The 20,916-nt window shown below is 33.4% G+C and overlaps 1 long non-coding RNA gene across 3 annotated transcripts in view; it reads right to left on the bottom strand.

Annotated features, from left to right (window-relative positions):
* The window catches only part of LOC118202436 (uncharacterized), a 72,590-nt gene that overhangs the window by 33,501 nt on the left and 18,173 nt on the right, over positions 1-20,916 (bottom strand). For all 3 annotated transcript variants that reach the window (XR_015039544.1, XR_015039546.1, XR_015039545.1), the window contains exon 2: positions 15,267-16,563. This is a non-coding gene — a long non-coding RNA (uncharacterized LOC118202436). The remainder of the gene's footprint in view (positions 1-15,266; positions 16,564-20,916) is intronic.

Genomic DNA, 20,916 nt, shown 5'->3' with positions numbered 1-20,916 from the left:
ATATCCGACCTAACTGTCCATCGCTGGAAAAGAATAAGGCTAATCTGGTGAATAATCTAGGAACGGAGAGTTTAGGAAAATGTTTTGAGCCGTATTTCAAGAAAGCAGTAATTAATGGTATAGAGAGAGAATATCTGAGAATTGCATTGTGTGTTTCATTTTCAAAAAAATTGTTAGAATTAAATGTTTTATCTTAAGTATTAGCATTGTGTAAAATTTGAGGAATATGCTTTGTATAAGGCGCACATGAGGAGTAGTTTAAATTATTTTTGTTGTATTTATGCGGTTATGTTATCTAGAAATAAGTGCAGGGTAATGTAACTGGCTTTTCTATTATCACTTAAATGGTTACCACTTGTGTTTTGAAAGCAGTGAATTGTATTTAGAATTTTTCCTTCCTTAGCCAAGAAAAATTTCTTTATGAGGGAAGGAGTTGTGATAAGGTTACATAAAAGAAGAAGAGACTGACATATGGACAAGGATGTCTCGTGAGCATAAGCTGAAAATTATTATTTTTTAACTTACAAATACGTTTTCAATAGTTGTTAAAATAGTCTTTATTAAAATAATTAAATTGTTGGCAACCGTTGGCTCAAGAGACACGAAATGCTCTCGCACGTAAAATGTATAGAATTTGATTTTAAGGAAAAGATTTAGTTTTTTCTCTGCAGAATTGTATGTAGCCATTTTTTTAGCATTCAATAAATTTTATTATGCTGTGTTTTGCTTTCAACCTGATGTCACAACCCAGGGTTTGCATAACGGTTTCGGCCACTACACCACAGCAGCTCACAATGGATATACGACATTTCATATTTTTCTTCATGTGTTACACGCATACAAGCCAGTTTCCCTTCGGAAGTCCTCTACAAAGGTATCCTTCCTTTTAGGTGAATAAGCCTCAAATGCTTTGCCATAATAAAAAAAAAAAAACCAAATCTTTATCACATAACATGCTTCAAATATTTTTATGTTGAAAAATGTATGTAGCAAATTTGGCTCCAATTAAATGAAATATGATGTTTCTTCCCCCCCCCTTTGTCTTTTATAACAATGTTCTTGCTTTCATGTTTTTCTTGTAATAATGTGCCATTCTATTTTGTTTGTTTATGAAAAACTAATTTAAGCAACAAATTTCTTATACAGTCAAAAGTCGTTAATTCGGACACCCATAATCCGGAATGATCTATAATCCGGACCTCAAAGCTACAAACTTTCTGCGCATGCGTCGCGTTGGCGCATGCGCGTAAGACCTTTACGGCTGCGAATAAGCTTGTGCGCGTGCGCAAAATACGTTTACGACGGTATAAGGTAAGCTAAAATTATCTAATTATCTATTTCAGTTAATGTTGCAGATTGCGTTGTTCCTTAATCTTCGAATTGGATCCGTCTTATTATTTTTTGCAAACTGTTAGAGCAATTTTATAAAAATAAACTTGAACTTTCGATTATGTCAAATAGAATTTCTGATATACATTTACTAATATGTAAATGATTTACAAAGCGAAAGTATATTTCGAAGTTCATTAAACAAAAAGCGGAATTGCTGCAAAAAATGGATAAAGGTATATCCTTCGTTTCTCTAACCATTCCGAAATCTGTTTATCAATGTCACGGTGCTCTGCCGCTTACGGGGGGGAAACGCGGCAGCGCGCAATGAATTGGAAGTTCAAATGGACTATGTAATGTATGCTTTACGCATGCGCGCGTTGAAAAAATTTTTAATAAAGTAAACAAATAAATATTAAGCTTTTTTTATGTAAATTTTGATACCCTTTAGATCATAATTGTTCTTTATTTCCTAAATTACGGTTTCATATTTTTAATTTTATAATTTCTGCATGCCATCTTACCAGATTTAAACTGATGATCTATAATCCGGAAAAATCGATAATCCGGAATCGCCGAAGTCCCGACGAGTCCGGATTAACGACTTTTGACTGTATTTAGAAAAATTTTACCCTAGTCAAAATGAGCTGCTATCGAAAGTGGATTTTCTTGCTGGAAGCTTCATGTTGGTGCATATATTTGTTTACAGAAAATTGTTTGACATATGCTGTCTTATAACTGAAAAGATCCAGAGAATTTTCAATAGGGAAATAGTTATTAATTTTATCGAAATTTGTGGATTATTTGCATTTTGAAGTAAGAGCCAAAACATAAATATGTGAATTTAAAATAAGGATATACAAAATAAGGATTTTGCCGCCAGATGTTCCCAACAAAATAGGTTGAAATATTTTCTCTACACAGAATTAATGTATGTTCCGTTTAGTATTTGAATTTATCAGTGTTATTATGTTTCAGTTTATCAGTGATTTTATGTGTTGTATTGATATTTAGTTGTGTCATATATAAGCAATTATCCTGTTTTTATGTCTGGTTTATTCATTAATATTATATTTATTAAATAATTTTTCTCAATTTTTCAAATCTGTCAAATCTCACCAATGGCCTCCTGGCTAAAAGTGATTGCTGTTAACTCAACTCACATTCAAACCCAAGTGAATGAAATGGCTGCATAGTAGGATTTTGTGGTTTCTCTATGAGTATTGAGAATAAGAGTCAGTTTTATGTACTTAGAAACTCTTAAATAGGGACATGCCTTTCCTTAGGCAGAGAGGTTTTATAGTGGAACATAATTTAATGCTTCTATATTGTTACATCTAAACTCCGGACTATCAGCGCCACCACATCTAAACTCCGAACTATCAGCACCATTACATCAAAACTCGAGAATAATCCTACGTGAGAACGTAGTTAGAACTCATAACCCGAACTCGAATGTCTGTTAGTAGGAGAGAGCGTAATTTTCATGTAACCTAATAATTGTATATAAAATGTATAAATGTATCTAAATATAATATCTTTATTTATACAGAAGTGTCAGTCTTTATGAATAAGCTTGGAATTATTTAGATATTTCATCGAATAAGAATTAGAATGGAACAAGCTCGGCTCCCGGATGAAAGAAAAGGTAAGAGATTTCTTTTTACCTTTTAGAATTCTATTGAGAGATACAACAATTTTTTGCCAAAGAATAAGAATTTAAATTAGACAATAAAGATTAAGAATACAATTATTGATTACTTTTTGAATTTTTGAACTGTTAAGAACATGGCTGAAGAGATCTTAAATAAGTTTAAAAAGAAGCGCACAGCTCTCCGAACATCAGTAATGAAATCGCTGAAAGATTTGGAATCGCAGCTTTTGGACATTGATCCGAAAATTCATGATTTGGAAGAAAATTTAGAAATATTAAAGAATAATTTCAGATTGCTTAAAAGTGTCGATACAGAATTAGAACCTCTTTTTAAAGTCGAAGAATTTGATGCTGAATTCCAAAAATCTGAAGAATATCGTCAAAAGGTCGTTAAATGCAGTTTCCGTACCTCCAAAAGAATCGACGCATTAAAATGCAAATCTACTGAAACGGTAGTAAATAACCAGTTCAGTACTAACAGTCAAAGCGAACCAAAACATAACGAGTCTGTTCGAATTAAATTACCTAAGTTAACTTTAACAAAATTCTACGGAGATATAAACAACTGGCTAACCTTTTGGAACAGTTTCGAGTCTGCCATTCATAAAAATGATTCATTAGATAAAATAGACAAATTTAATTATTTGAAAGCTCATTTAGGTGGTTCTGCTTTAAATACAGTCGAAGGATTACCGATTACTGCTGCTAATTACGATTCCGCAATTGATCTTCTAAAAGAAAGATTTGCGAAAACAGATGTGCTCATTTACACTCACATGAATAACATTTTGAACACTAAACTGTTGGAAATCTCGAATGATGTTCGCGCCTTTAGAAAATTTTATGATAATATTTCTATCGAATTAAGATGTTTAGAAAATTTGGGTCAGTCTCTCGAGAATTTATCAAGTGTGTTATGTCCAATAATTCTGAAATCACTTCCCCAATATATTTTGCTTGAGATTAACAGAATGAGTAATGGAAGTGCGTATTGTAATATTAAAAGCCAGTGCTTGATTATAGCTCAATGTTTAGATTCACGCGAAAGGGCGGAAGTCATAAATAAGAATTCAGAGCATTCTACAGCGAATAGTGGGCGCCGTCAGTCTGCGTATGCAGTCCAGAAAATAAACACTCCTCATTTCAGTGATGGAAAGAGCAATAAATTAGAAACAAAAGCTTCTTCTGCTTCTGATTTAGTGTCCACGGGTAATAAAGAAAAATTGATTAAGGCATGCATTTTTTACGGAGATTTTTCCCATTCAAGCCATAAATGTCCTATTGCCCAGAAACTAACGAATGACGAAAAGGTTGAAATACTACGCAAAAATGGCACTTGTTTTAGGTGTTTACAAAATAAGGGTCACATCAGCAAATTTTGTGATTCTAACATTTTTTGCTCCCATCGTCACTCTAAGCATTCTACGATTATGTGTAGTAGAATTAATTCCGAAAGTAAAAAGGGAACGATCAAAACTGTCCAGGAAGTTGAAAATAAAGTACTTTCGAATCAAAGTAACGGTTCTGAAGTTTATTTACAAACTTTGGTCGTAGGGGTAGCTGGGAAAACCTTAAAGGGTTATCTAAGATTGCTAATAGACACCGGAAGTCAGAACACGTACATAAGTCAATATGCTGCTAAAATGTTGAAATTAGAAAAGATAGGAACTGAAAGAATTAAACATGGGTTATTTGGGGGTGTAGAAGTTTCGGAAGATCATAATCGTTATCAAATAGATTTAACTAGTTTAGATGGAAAGTACAGGTGTAAAATCGAAGCACTAGACCAGAGGAAAATTTGTTCATCACTACCTAAGATCAAAGACGAAAAGTTCATTAAAGTAATGGAAAAAAGGGGAATCCTTATCGATGGCAATCATGCGAATGGAAATCTCTGTCTGTTTCAAGAACATCCGGAAGAGATTCATATGCTGTTAGGAGCGGACACCGCAGCACAGTTGTTCACTGAAAGAATTGAACATTTTGTGGGGGATTACGTAGCCTTTGAGACTAAGTTAGGCTGGACATTAATGGGCAATATTAAAGAGAATGCGAATACGTCGAGTTCCCCGTCCGTTCTTTCTTTATCCTTACATGTTTCCGATGCAAATTTGTCCAATCTTTAGCATTTAGACACCTTGGGGATTTCAAGCGAGGAAAACAAAACGAAAAGTGTCTTGGAAGAAGAAACCCGAAAACATTTCTTAAAAATTGTAAAACGAGATAGCTCAGGGAGATATGAAGTAACCTTACCTTTTATTTTAGATAAATCCATCTTATCCAGTAACCGTACTATGGCAGAAAGACACCTCGTCAAAACCGAAAGTAAACTAATTAACACATGCAGAAGAAAAGAATACGAAGAAATATTTGATGAGTGGGAAGCGAAGGACATTATCGAGGTAGTAACTGAGGAAAGGGAGGAAGGAATGCACTACTTGTCACACAGACCTGTAATAAAGGAGTCTAGTGAAACTACAAAGATATTTCAATGCATCTGCACGTTCTAAGAATTCACCCTCTCTCAATGATTGCTTGAGTAAAGGACCAAATTTAATAAACATTATTCCACGTATATTGAATCGTTTTCGAAAATATCGCATAGGAGTGTCATCTGACATCGAAAAGGCCTTTTGTCAAATCAAAATAGCAGAAAAGGATAGAGTTTTTTTAAGGTTTCTATAGTTTGATAATCAACATAAGTTTAAAATTTACAGACATAACCGAGTTGTTTTTGGACTCACATCAAGTTCGTTTTTGCTAGCCGCTACACTTAGTCACCTTTTGACTACAGTCCCAGAAAAGTTTGTAGAAATTTCTAATATTTTGAAGGATTCATTTTACCTCGATAATTCGTTAATTAGCTTAAATCACGTAGATGAAGCCGAAAATTTCGTTCAAGAAGCAAGATTGATTTTGGCTTCAGGGCATTTCAATTTGAGATGTTGGCGATCAAATTTTCGCATTGACATGATCGATGAGATAGAGAATAAGACGAAAGTTGTCCCAGTATTAGGCTTAGTATGGGATTTAGAAAAATATTGTTCGAGTTGCAAGATCGAAGAAACATTTAACTTGAGGGAACCTATTACCAAAAGAAAAGTTTTGTCAATTACCCAGAAAATTTTTGATCCCATTGGCTTTACTGCACCGATAACTGTAATTCCTAAACTAATTTTGCAAGAAACCTGGAACCAGAAGATTAAGTGGGATGAAGATCTTCCTCTTCCCCTAAGTCAGAATTTTGGGATTTGGTTGAACCAATTGCCTCTGCTATCTCAGATTGAAATTCCTCGTTGGTTAAATATTGATTACGAAAACGAAGATACCGTAGTGTTCCACGTCTTTTCGGATGCTAGTAAAAGAGCCTATGCCACATGTGCATTTTTAAGAGCTGAAACCATCGAAGGTGTAAAGGTTCAGTTAATAAGCGCGAGAAGTCGAATAGCCCCTATTAAGGAACTTACGATTCCATGGCTTGAACTTCTTTCCTGTCTGTTAGGTGCTAGGCTTGCCAAAACAATTCTATCAGATTTGAAACTTAAGAATTGTAGAACAGTGTTCTGGAGTGATTCTTCTACAGCTTTGGGGTGGATAAGAAGGGATCAAGCATGCGGTACGTTTGTTCATAATCGAGTACAAGAAATAAGATCGCTTACCAGAATATCTGACTGGAGGCATGTACCTGAAAGTTTAAAGCCAGCGGATCTCCCATCGAGTGGATGTACTATTGAGCAATTACAGGAATCGGCATGGTGGGAGGGCCCATCGTGGCTTTACTTACCAGAAGACGAGTGGCCCCATGTAGAAAAAAAGCCTGATGAGGAACTCATAAACAAAGAAAAAAGGAAAACGATTCTGACTCTTCTAGATCATGGAGACAATTTGGACCAGTACTACAAATACTTCTCTTCATACAGAAAAACCGTGAGAATGATCGCTCCGATATCCTATCATTTTACCTTCAAAACATATTCTTGTTGAGAGACTAATTTACAAGAAACATCTAGAACTCCAGCATGCTGGTGTCAGCACTTTAATAACAAATCTTAGAGAAAACTTTTGGATATTAAAATCCAGGAAAAGTATTCGAAATATTATCAGAAAATGTGTAAGATGTAAAAGATTTGTTGCACAAAGAGTGGAAGTCGAGCCAGGATTTCCACCCGAAGACCGACTCAGAAAAGGATCGACTGTTGAAGTCGTCAGTGTAGATCAAGCAAGTCCCCTCTATCTCCGTGAGGGGTCTAAAGCGTGGATAGTCTTGTATACGTGTGCCATTTATAGAGCCATTCACCTCGAACTAGTTACTTCTCTATCTACAGAAACTTTCATCCAATCTTTACGTAGATTCATTGCCAGAAGAGGTAGACCTTATGCGATATATTCCGACAACGGAACTAATTTTTTAGTCACTAACAGTGTTCTTAAGAAAGTTAACTGGAACACCATATGTTCAGCTGCTCTATCCAAAGGATACGGCGGAAGCTTGTGTGAATGGCGAAAGAAAATTTAAGAAGAGTGTTAGGTCGAACGTCCTTAAATTATGAAGAATTATATACTATATTATATGACTGTGAACAAGTGATTAATTCGCGACCTATCACATACGTATCAGAGGATAATCAAGATCCATCAACACTGACTCCTATGATGTTCCTGCAAGAATTGCCATCATCAGGAGTTCCTGATATGGACTACGTAGATTTTAAAGAACTAAACCAATGAGCCAAATACCGACAGAGAATAAGACATGATCTACGAAACAGATTTCGTAATGAATATCTTGGTCAGTTGAGACAACAGGCAATAAAGAAGGGAAAATTTCAATAGTTGCAAGTAGGCGAAGTCATTCTATTGGAAGACAGCCAGAGACGACGCATACATTGGCCTCTAGCCAAGATAGTCGAGCTTTTCCCCAGCAAAGACGTGATAGTTAGACTAGCGAGGGTCAAGACAAGAAATGGAACTCTGCTTCGTCCAGTGCCCCGGGTTTTCCCGTTGGAGATCTCTACTTCCGAATTCGTTGGCCCTACGTTCCCCGACAGAGCCTCTCGAGATAGAAACGACCATGCAACTGGCCAGGCTGATCAGGCTGCTAGTATTCCAGAACCTGCCTCAAGTCCTCGAGTGATGACCAGAGCTGGATGAGTTGTTTGGCCTCCTCATCAACTGGACCTGTGTGTATTGAGTTCCTCCGCATCATCAGATCTCAATGGGAGGTGATGTTACACCTAAACTCCAGACTATCAGTGCCACCACATCTAAACTCTGAACTATCAGCACCATTACATCAAAACTCAAGAATAATCCTACGTGAGAACGTAGTTAGAACTCATAACCCGAACTCGAATGTCTGTTAGTAGGAGAACGCGTAATTTTCATGTAACCTAATAATTGTATATAAAATGTATAAATGTATCTAAATATAATATCTTTATTTATACAGAAGTGTCAGTCTTTATGAAAAAGCTTGAAATTGGTTAGATATTTCATCGAATAAGAATTAGAATGGAACAAGCTCGGCTCCCGGGTGAAAGAAAAGGTAAGAGATTTCTTTTTACCTTTTAGAATCTATTGAGAGATACAACAATATAATTATTAAGATTTCCTAAGTGGCAACATGATGTAATGTTTTGAATAGTTATTACGATTCGCTGTGTGGCAACAGCGAGTTGAGCTGAAAACGTCGTTACTTGGAGTGTTCCTTGATAAGCGTTGCGTAAGCTTTATTTCTTAAAAGTTTGTTATATTTTCATGTAAAAATAAGTAACATGTTGCAAACAAGAATGAAAACTGTAAAAATAAATATGCTGTTTCTTTTAAGAGCAAAATAAGCATTTATTTTACTTATGAAATGCTCTGGCTGATCAGTTTTGATTTTGCTTCATCAAATCCACATTAAAAGATTGGTGACCGTAACATTGGATTATAGAAGGAACATCAATGCTGGAGACTTGCAAGGTGAGTGTCAAAATTCCACCTTTTTGGCCAAAAAAGCCTGAAATTTGTTTTTTTTTTTTTTTTCAAATAGAAGCTCAATTCGAAATTAATGCCATAACTGTTGATAGTACCAAATTTAATTATGTACTATCTCAACTACAGCCAAAATATGTTGACATTATTTAGGATATCATTACGGATAAAACATCTGATAATAAATATGCTTTAGTTAAAGGTATGAAACCCAGTCAGTTACTTCTAAAAATGAGATTGCTCGCTACTGATGATGTTTCAGATCAAGTACTCAAAACACTGTGTTCAGAAAAAATGCCTCCTGACTCAATAAAAAATATTTTACTGGTTTCCGATGAAGGGTTAGACAAAATAGCTTTAATGGCCGACAAAATAATGGAAATGAATTCATAGCCTGAAATTTATTTCTCTGGCAAAAATTTAAATTCGGTTGATGAGTTACTGCTAAAAATTTCGTCTCTAGAAAAACAAATAGAAACTTTAAGTGTTTCTCGCCAATCTCGGTCTCGGAATCGTAGTAGTGATAAATACAGAGAGCAAAGTAGAAGTAATAAACGTAAAAGATTTAATCCAAATGGAAAGTATTGTAATTACCATTACACGTTTGGCTCAAAATGCATTCCTGAAAAGTGTGAACCTAACTGCTCTTGGGGTCAAAAGAAGTTGGAAAACTTAAACCAGCAACGGAATTAGTGGCTGATTTTACTGCAGGTTATGTTCGGGACGGCCGCAAACACCGAATATTTGTGACTGACAAACACACGGGTTTGCATTTTCTAATTGATTCCGGCGCAGATGCTTGTTTATTACCGGCTACAAAAAAAGATAAACTTCAAAGTGATTTCAAATTACATGCCGCCAATGGCACTGAAATTCCCACTTATGGGGTAAAATTTTTAACGCTTGATCTTGCCCTTCGTCGAGCTTTTCGATGGCCATTCATTATTGCCAAAATTAATAAAGGAATAATCGGAGCAGACTTTTTGGACCATTTCAAGTTATTAATTGATTTAAACAACAAAAGATTAATCGATGGTGTAACTAACCTTAATACTCAATGTGACATTACATCCATCTCCAAAATGAATGATGTAAGTTTAGTACATGCTAAGTTAAAATATCATGATCTGTTATCCAAGTATCCGAATATTACAAAACCTAAACTTTTGATAACAAATGTTAAGCACAATGTTAAGCATCACACTTTAACTGAAGGTCAACCGGTGTATTCCAAGCCAAGACAGCTAGATAGTAAAAAGTTACAGATTGCCAAACAAGAATTTCAGTATATGTTGGAAAACAATATTATCAGACAGTCTAAATCTCCATGGGCTAGTCCTCTGCACTTAGTCTCTAAAAGAGATGGAATATTTCGTCCCTGTGGAGACTATCGAAGACTTATTGCTATAACTATTCATTACAGATACCCTATCCGTAGGATTAGTGATTTTAACCACATTTTAAAAGGCAAAAAATTATTTTCCAAAATTGATCTTTTCAAAGCCTATTTCCAAATTCCTATAGCTGAAGAGGGCAAACAGAAAACCGCCATAATTACGGCATTTGGCCTCTATGAATTTAATGTAATGAGTTTCGGTTTGCGAAATGCACCAGCTACTTTTCAAAAATTCATACATGAAGTATTTCAAGGTTTGAACTTTACTTTTCCATATCTCGATGACATATTAATTGCTTCTGCCTCAGAAGAACACAGAAATCACTTGAAACTTGTTTACGATAGATTAGATAAATACGGTTTGAGAATCAACATTTCTAAGTCAATCATGGGCGTTAATAACTTAGAATTTTTAGGATATCTTATAATACCGGAAGGATCTCGTCCTCTACCTGAAAAAGTTGAAGCAATATTGAATTATAAATTACCAGAGACTATCCATGATTTGCGAACTTTCTTATGGATGCTTAATTTTTATCGACCATTTCTGAAAGATGCTGCTAAGACACAAGCAATACTTCATGAATACCTAAAGGGTGCTAAGAAAAAAGATAGAAGAAAAATTAAATGGTCAGATGAAGCTATATTTAACTTTGAAAAATGTAAACAGGATTTGGCAAACGTAGCTCTTTTAAGTTATCCCAACTCAGATTTGCCCTTGTCACTATGCACGGATGCAACTGATTGGGCTTTTGGTGCAGTTCTCCAACAGTTTGAAAATGGAGCATGGAAACCTTTAGCGTTTTATTCAAAAAAATTAAATAACACTCAGAAAAATTACAGTACTTATAACCCCGAGTTACTGGGAATATATCTTGCATTTAAACATTTTAAACATATGTTAGAAAGTCGCGATTTCAAAATTTTTACGGATCATAAACGACTAGTTCATGTTTTCAGACAAAAGAGCGAAAAGGTTTCACCAAGACAAATGCGCCAATTGCAATATATATCTCAATTTTCTACTAACATATACCATATTAGTGGAAGTGAAAACATTGTTGCAGATCAGTTATCCAAAATAGCCGATTTCTCTATTTCACTCATTGATTATGATAAAATTGCTGACAAACAAGTTAATGATAAAGAATTACAAGATTTACAAGCTCAAAATAAAACATTAAATTTCAAAAGTTATTTACTTCCATCTGGTAAAAATCTGTGGTGTGATAGGTCTTCTTCTAACATTAGACCATTTATACCCAAGCAGTTTAAAATGGATATATTTCAACAAATCCATGGCCTCGCTCATCCAGGAATCAAGTCGACCGTTAAAGAAATGACGTTAAAGAACGTTAAAGAAAATCCAAATTTATTTGGCCAAATATCAAAAAGGTTATACAAACATGGAGTCGTGCCTGTATTGGTTGTCAAAAGAATAAGGTTTCACATCATACAAAATCTGCATTAGGAACTTATCAGCAGCCTGATGAATGTTTTACTATAGTTCACACTGACTTAATAGGTCCTTATTCACCATCTGATAATTTTGTGTATTGCTTGACTTGCATTGATCGTTATACTGGTTGGATGGAAGCCATTCCTTTGCATGACATAACAGCAGAAACCATTGCCGGAGCGTTTTATGACAATTGGATCAAACGTTTTGGAGTTCCTTACCAAGTTATTACGGATCATGGAGCACAGTTTACTTCTGAACTATTTCGAAAATTGGCAATTATATGTGGAGTCAAAATTCAACGCACAACTTCCTATCATCCACAGTGTAACGGCAAAATTGAGAGATTTCATCGAACTTTGAAAGCTGCTATCAAATGTCATAATTCCAAGTGGTCCGAATCCATTCCAACAATTCTTCTAGGTCTTAGGGCAGCCTTAAAAGAAGACTGTGGATATTCCGTTGCACAAATGGTTTACAGGAAAACAATCAAACTTCCTGGAGAATTTTTTGATAAACTGACAGTTTCTACAACACTGACAGTTTCTCAAACATTTTTGCATAAATTGCAAAAACAAATGGAATTGTTCAAGCCCTCTGCGGTACATCGAAAAATGGTTCCTAAAGTTTTTGTCTATAAAGATCTAAATGTGTGTACTCGTGTTTTCCTAAGAACTGAGAGTCAAGAAACCATTAGAACCTAGTTATGAAGGACATTTCAAAGTACTTAAAAGAATGGAAAAATACTTCTTGTTACAAATCAAAGGTAAGGAAGAAAACATTTCGATTGACAGGCTGAAGCCAGCCTATTGTTTAATAGCAGGTGAGCAACGGCTGGAACCAGAAACTTCTGACACCCAGCCCAAAACTCAGACTTTGTTAAAATCTGAGACCAATGATGAACGGTCTCGAGTCTCACGAACTGGACGACTAATAAAACGTCCTTTACGTTTTAGTAACAATGTTGAATATTTTTCCTAACCTCTGTTATTGAATATGTTTAATTGTAATTCTATTTATTTATTGTATTTAGTATTTTTCATTCTAATGTTAGCTTAGGCTGCATTACTCCACTACCAGAATCTGTTAAATCGTAACCCAGTTATTGGAGGAGTAATGTAGCGGAACGTAATTTAATGTTTCTATATAATTATTAAGATTTCCTAAGTGGCAACATGATGTAATGTTTTGAATAGTTATTACGATTTGGTGTGGCAACAATAGGTTGAGCTGAAAATGTCGTTACTTGGAGTGTTCCTTGATAAGCGTTGCGTAAGCTTCATTTCTTAAAAGTTTGCTATATTTCCATGTAAAAATAAGTAACATGTTGCAAACAAGAACGGAAACTGTAAAAATAAATATGCTGTTTCTTTTAAAAGCAATATAAGCATTTATTTCACTTATGAAATGCTCTGGCTGATCAGTTTTGATTTCGCTTATTCATCAAATCCACAGTCTCGTTTGCTTTGCTATATTCAAATAATCTAACAAAATTTGCTAAAAAGACTAATAAACGCATATAACAAAATAAAAACCAAATAAATGCATATAACAAACAAACAAAAAAAAAAAATAACAATTTTTAATATGGTACTTTCTAAATTACATTATTTTCAAATTTGCTTTCATTTTATGTATTAACATATATTTTATATCTGCGAACGTGTGCTTGTTTAGTATATTCATATACGTATATTAAATCTGATTTGAAAACGCATGCACTTACGCATGATTCTTGTCACATCACATTACTCTTAATCTCTGAGAAAAATGTATACAAAAAAAAATTAAATTTTATCCCTTACTCAGTGCTGTGTAAAACAATTTAAATAAGCTCATTAATTTTTAATTCTATATTAAAAACAACTTTTTTACTTGTATATATGAAAAATAACAAAATTTTGCTGTCAGACTGTACTGAGAAGTATAAAAACTGTTTTTTCATACAAGTTTTGGAAGCAATGTAAACATCCAACCGGTAAATGTAAACATTGCCAACTTTGGCGATAATAGTTCAAAACCTGGTAACCTGGCAGATTCAAACTATTCGCTTGTTTGAAGGTTGTAACCATTCCTCTAACGTTCATTTTGTTGAATTATCACCATTGTTGTTCGCATTTGCTGATTTAGATTATTCTTCACTTATTTATTATTATTTTTTCGTATTTTCGCATTATTTTTATGAACTTTTAACAATAAATAAATAGAAATATTTCCATATAATTAAGGAAGTTTTTGGTAACAGATGCTAGTTCGCAAAAGAAAATATGGCGGGATGGGGGTCAATAATTGGTAAGACGTCTGTTAACGTAGCATGCAGAACCATGAGGTTTCCAACCCTTAAAATATTTTGACTTCTTGGGCCGAATAATATTTTGCCTTCTTGGGCTAAAATATTTTGACTTCTTGGAACTTAATTAAGGAATTTTTTAATATCGGTTATTGTCATCTGAAATAATGAAAAAAACAATATTTATGGCTTAAAACTTTACTAGATAATATATCGTTTTAAGAAGATTTCAGGTGTGACACACAATTAGATGATTAAATTGAAATAAAAAATATTATCGATTCTCTAAAATGACAGAATAGTTTTATAGATCCCCCAAGTCATAAAAATTAGCAAACCACTACTTGTGTAATGAATCCAAAAGCAAATGACTCTTCAAAAATAATAAAAGGTATAATTTTCTAGTTTTATTAACAACGCTACTGAAGAGAATTTCAGTACTCTTGAAGATTTTGGTATTGTCAAATATATTATGAAAAAGACAGGCACTTGTTTCAACATAAAATGCTTTAAGCTGTTTGCAGGTAAATTGAAAAAAATAACACTGAAAATCTGTTTATGTAAAATGGATGTATTAACCCCTTAACTGCCGCGGGCGTATATATACGCCTTGCTCAGCCGATGCGTTAACTGCCCCAGGCGTATATATACGTCCTTCCAAACTGCTATCATTTGCTTTGCGCTGCTACACCTAAAATTATTCGCAAAGTTAACGCATCGGCTGCGCATCTGGGGCAGTTAACGCATCGGCTGAGCAAGGCGTATATATACGCCCGCGGCAGTTATGGGGTTAAAGGTCATGCATTCATTAATTTATTACAGGGGCATGCATCTTATTGAATTAAGACTGTCATTGAATGATTGCTTGGAACTGGACATTTCTTGCTGACTGATACCTATTTCACCACTTTTAGAATCATGTAAATATGTAGTTGTGTCTCTCACTGATGTACACCCCCAATCTATCATATACGTCTATTGTATTTATACCTATTATACTAATTATCAGATACAATTCTGAGAATATCAAAAAGCAAAACACTCAAAAATGAAAAAAAGACACTTGTAATAGAAATATTAGTATTCTACATGAATTACGAAAAATATGTGTAATGATTAATACCATTACCAAAGACTTGAAAATAAATTATGTATTCCCTACCTTGGTACTTGAAAAAGCAATCCTGCCATACAACACATAGATAACTTTTGATTACATGATATTACGAGTATTTTCTTTAGATTTGTCCTATGAGTAGTTAAGATGGCTGAATACTGGTAATTCAATCTCGGCTCAAATCCTGATAAACAAGCAGGTCGTGCAGGTTATTTTTTTCCGCATGCATTTTCCTTAAGTGCTGTAAATATGAACCTATTTACTCTAGAAAATATTCACAAAAGCATGCTTTTTTCAGCTAGCCCTCACATGCTTTGCATATTGAATTAAATAAACACACAAACCCTTCTTATTCTTAAAATGATAAAGTAATTAAGTTCACATTACCTGCAACAAAGCTTTTTAAAAGCTAAGATACTTTCTTTAACAATTACAGTGCTAATTAGTGCTGTACTTCTCAGTTATATGTGAAATAGCATCTCAGTGTCACTGCTTGTGACATAACATTTGTTTCACCTTAAGTCTTCTTATGGAGTCATAAGCATGAAATACAACAAAACAGATGGCATGAAAAACCTAAGCCATACATCCTTAGTGACTAATATTTGACATAGTTTTTAATGCTGCATCTGTGAACTATGTGTTTAATATCCATGTGTACGCTGATCATCCTCGGCGACGATCAACCGTTGGGGAGCTTGTCGAGTAAAACTACAATGGCGCCAACAGGCTCTTTGCCGAAGCGCCAACGGGTTCTTTGCAGATGAAAACCCCAAGTTTCTGTGAAATTTTTTTAAGAAACTAGATTCAGCAGGTAAAAGAGATCACTGAACTGCTTTGCCTCTGTTTGACAGACCTGTTGAGGTGGACACTGACCAATTTCACCATCATAAGACTTTTTCTCTAACACAGCGGATGCCACTTTTATCTTTGGCTATGGTTTGCCCTAATGGCTTTCAAGAAGCATCCGTATTTAAATGTGTTAAAGCTTAAATGACAGGAAGACTTACTGTTCCAAAAGCTATCAGTCAGACACCAATAAAATGTATAGTAAATATTTCTACTCTCTCTCTCTTTCTGCAAGTTTTTCAAATTCAATATGTAAAAGTTTATTTTGTTTTACATATACAAGAAAACTGCATGTAATGTCAAATAATCCTAGCTACCCACTGTGTGTTAATCATCCTCACAGCTCTTTGGTTGGATGTGAGGGAAAACAATTCCTGTGCTGCTTTTGTATTACTAATCAATATAGTGACACCTTTCAAAAAACAGCTTCATATGGAAACTTTTCCTTTGATGAACGAATACTGATGAAAACTTGCTTCTGTCTTCTGTATATCTACAAAAGAGCATAAAGTATTACTGGACTGTTTTATGATGTATTACGTTTTCAATTTCTAAATTTTTCTCTCTTATCTTATAATACACAAGCACTTTTTCAAATACATGTGACCCATCAGCACTGATTGGTAAGATTGCTGAAGACTGATAATTTGAACAAGTTAAAATCCTGACATATTGGTTAATTGCAGGCGACATTTTGTGATTTTCCTTCATGTGTAACGTATTACAAGTTGTCTCCCGCCAAACATCATTTACAAGACTTAACTCCTTTTAGGCATCTAGTCCTCGCATATTTTGCCATAAAAATCCTAATCTAAATTTTGGATATAAAATTTCATACAAAAATTAATCATAATCATTAGTGGGAGCTTTTGCGTATACCATATTTATGAATGCATGCCTGCAATTAACATTGAGGCATATATTCATAAATATGGTATACGATTTGTAAGTAAAGTAATACTGTTAATGTAACTGATGATAATTTTAATATTGAAAATACTATATAAAACCTAAAAAATAATCTGAATCTTTTTTCATTACAGAGTAACATGAGCCAAACAGTTTTTGAAAGAAAGAGATACACAAGTATGCTAACTTGATACACTAACCAGAAAATATATTATCATCAACTCAATCCGGCTACGATAAGAGTTTTCTAAGCTTAAGATTTTGGATTATGGTAAAGCACATGGGGACTATCCTCGTCGTGGCTCGCAATGAACTGGAAGTTGATCTGCCAGCACTATCCTCATCTTCAGGGCAGATGTTTTTATTTTATTCAGCTTATAATTCCTTACTAAATGTAGTGTTTCATCGCGATGTACTACTCCAATATGATTTAAATTAATTTCCTCATCATTATAAATATCACGAATACACATCAAATAGTTTTCTGGTTGCAATTTTCTAATTTCAAATATGCCTAGTGTAGGCTTTACGCATGCACGTGTTGAAAGAAATGTTTAATAAAGTAAATAAATATTAAGCTTTTTTTTATTAAATTTTGATACCCTTTAGATCATAATTGCTATTTATTTCATAAATTACAGTTTCATATCTTTAATCGTATAATTTCTGTATGACATCTTACCAGATTTAAATTGATGATCTATAATTCGGAAAAGCCCCTAATCCAGAATCGGCGAGACAAGTCCGGATTAAAGACTTTGTACTGTATCTTAAACTGTTTATTTACATTAAAAAGGAACAAAATAAAATGACAGATTATAAATAGAACTTTTTACTCGCAAAACTTTCTTAGAAAAATGAAGAGTAGTCTAAAAAATAAGACTGACACGTTCAATTTAATGGCAGCCAATAAGCAGTGCTGATACATACATTTTACCAGAGAAAATACTTTTGCTCATGTTATCGTATAAGAAAAATCATCCAATGATTATTTTTATAAAATAGTCATAGGCTATCTGTTGTAACACAATGCCTTCATGGAGAATTTTTTTCAGTAGCTTAAATTCATGTTAAGCATGGGGAAAATCATAAAGAGAACAATCAGCTTTCCTATTTAGTTGCCAGTAACAAATGCAGGACAAACTAACAACATTCAGCAATCTTATTCACTCAACTTGAGTGAACTTAAAATTATTGTTTGCATATTATTAGTAATATTAAAACAATAAAAATATTTATTTTATAAAAATTTTTGTTTAATAATACTCCCTTGCCTCTTTCTTTAGGGATTTGGTCTGAATAATTAATGCTGTGTTCAAACAAGATGTTTATTTAGAACCTAATGCTTCAAAAAATGAATGCTGGGATCCCTATGGGAAAAATATATCCCACAAAAATATTTTATGTTCTTATTATAAATTATTAAATAATTAATAATTGTTATAATTATTGAATACAATGTTTATTTTTTACAAAATGTGCAATAATACCCTTTCTTTACAAAAATATATTGAACAGTTATATAGCTTACCATATATTCCACCGTATAACATGCACTTTTAACCCTTTGCGACACGCATATTTAAAATATATTTTAATCTTTAAAAAAATGCCTTAGAATAAGTCAGATGGATTTACTTAAGTGCCTTTAAAGCTTGAAAAAATTTCTGCGCTTTAATTTTTTATGGGAGAAGGTGGGATACCGTTTGTCCCACCATGCAACTAGCGCATGTCTTATAGCATATTGGTGTATAGCAGGGAAAAAAAATCATATGTGGAATAAATAAACAAAATAAAGCATGCATTCTAAAATATTCATTATAAACACACTAAAATGCATTTTGTACTTATTGCATATATGCATGACTTGTAAAATTCTGCATATGCACATTTTGCATATATATATTTAATATTTTTAAATTTTAGGAACAAAAGAAAATATTTTCTTGAATATTATTTTAAGATTAAAATTTGATACTCGTACATATGATACTACATAAAATATGAAAATTGGCCCTTGATTCAAAAACATTTATATATGATTAAAATTGAAAAAAGTCATTTTTCATGAAACTTTGAAAAACATGTTGTTTCATTCTTTTGTAAGCATAGAGGCACTTCACATGTTTCACACATCCAAAATGTTCGTCGTTCTTCTTTCGATGTGCTGCAATATGCACATCTTCTCCTGCTCGTTCTCTTTGGCGTGTGACTTGCATTTTTTAGTCTCTTTTCTGGTTGTACGAACGGGTTTTTAGTTTTTATTTGAACTGGGTATTTCTATTTAAGTTTTCTTTTCAGCTCTTTCTTGCCTGCAAGTGCCATTAGACCTTCTATAACTGAGAGAAGAAAATCTTTCATTGTTTTTACATCATGATCTGGTTCGCGAACAAACTTAAATAGAATAAATGCGTTTATTATACTCGCATCTAAAAAGTAAAAAAAAAAAATCATGTGCCACCATTTCTTGCTTTTGCGGTTTATTCCATATAGTCCTTTCAGTTGATCAATCAGTCGACATATCCCATATTCTTATTGTATGAAATAATGCTGTTTGGGCACAGTACTTTTTTGTCTTTCCATCTCGTTCTTTTCTATTAATTTCTTTCATTTCAATTGCCTTTTCCAAGCAAGACAGGATAGAAACGGATCTTTTATCCTTCCATTTTATGCAATAAATTGAATCATCGCTAACTGAAAAGTCTATATATTCTCTTGACATAAATTTGTCTTTTAAATTTTTGGATAGATACTTTCAATTCATATTTACAATGCCACAGGCATAGATGGCAGCCACATGCATAGATGGGTCTGTGTCTTTAAAAAGTGAAACAAATTATATAATTCCCTTTCTTCTTCAGCAATAACTTCAACCTCAGTTATTCTCTCCTGGATTTCAATTTCACCTCAATCAGAACTGATATCTGAAGCATTTGAGTCGCAATCGGATGGCAATTCAGCAAAAAGATCCAAAGCTTCCTGAGTTATTAATTTTTTTCTAGACATTTTAGCACATCAGAGCATACAATGGATGTAAAAGCGCGCGCAATCACGAAAAAAAGTAGATGCAAAAAAGAAAAGAAAAATAATCGTGAGTACTGCCATCTATTGAGCGGAAACTCAAGTGTGTGGTGGGGCAATTTTTAACCCACTTATTTCAAGTGCAAAATTAATGTTATAAAATATTGAATCCAATTAAGATTTTTGAAAATAAAATACCTTTGAATATTAAAAAGAATCATACATATCATAAATTGTATACCAAAATTTTTAAAGTATTGAAAAATGCGAGATGCATGGATATCACTCTTGTGATCCTGTTTTGAATATTTTTTGCTTATAAACTTAAGCCCTGGTATAGTAGTAACATCTACTGAGAAAAATAATAACTAAAATAGATTATTTTTAAAAGATTAGAAAATTTCTAACGGAAATTGCTAACTGAGAAAATAAATATTAATTAGGTGGGACATATATTGACCCACCATGCCGCAAAGGGTTAATGCAAAAAATAATCATCAAAATTTAAAGGTGCACATTATACACTGGATATAAAAATTAGAGATTTAAAAATAAGGAAAAGATGAGAATACAAAAATTAAATTTCTACATGTACCTAAAGGCTGTGTTACTTAAGAGAAATGATATATTTTATTAATTTAAAATTCACTGTCAAATAACATGAAAAGTTCATCACATTCCTCTTCCATTAAATCTTCAGGAACATCACCAAATTTTGTTTCATTGTCACTATCACTGATCCATAAATAAATAATCATCTTCTGTTCCACCTAGATTGTTAAATATAATACATTTATTAAATGACTTCTGAATTCTTCTGTCGGGATTACTTTCATCCCATGCTTTTACACTCGTACACTATTTCTAGACTGGCATGACATAGTTAGCTTACTTTTGTAAATGTTTTCTCACCCTT

The sequence above is a fragment of the Stegodyphus dumicola genome, chromosome 2 (assembly GCF_044657685.1).
Source record: "Stegodyphus dumicola isolate Sdum_Otavi_A_Nest chromosome 2, ASM4465768v1".
NCBI lineage: Eukaryota > Metazoa > Arthropoda > Arachnida > Araneae > Eresidae > Stegodyphus > Stegodyphus dumicola.
The sequence above is the reverse complement of the archived record's forward strand: the minus strand, read 5'-3'. Positions and strand labels throughout refer to the sequence as shown.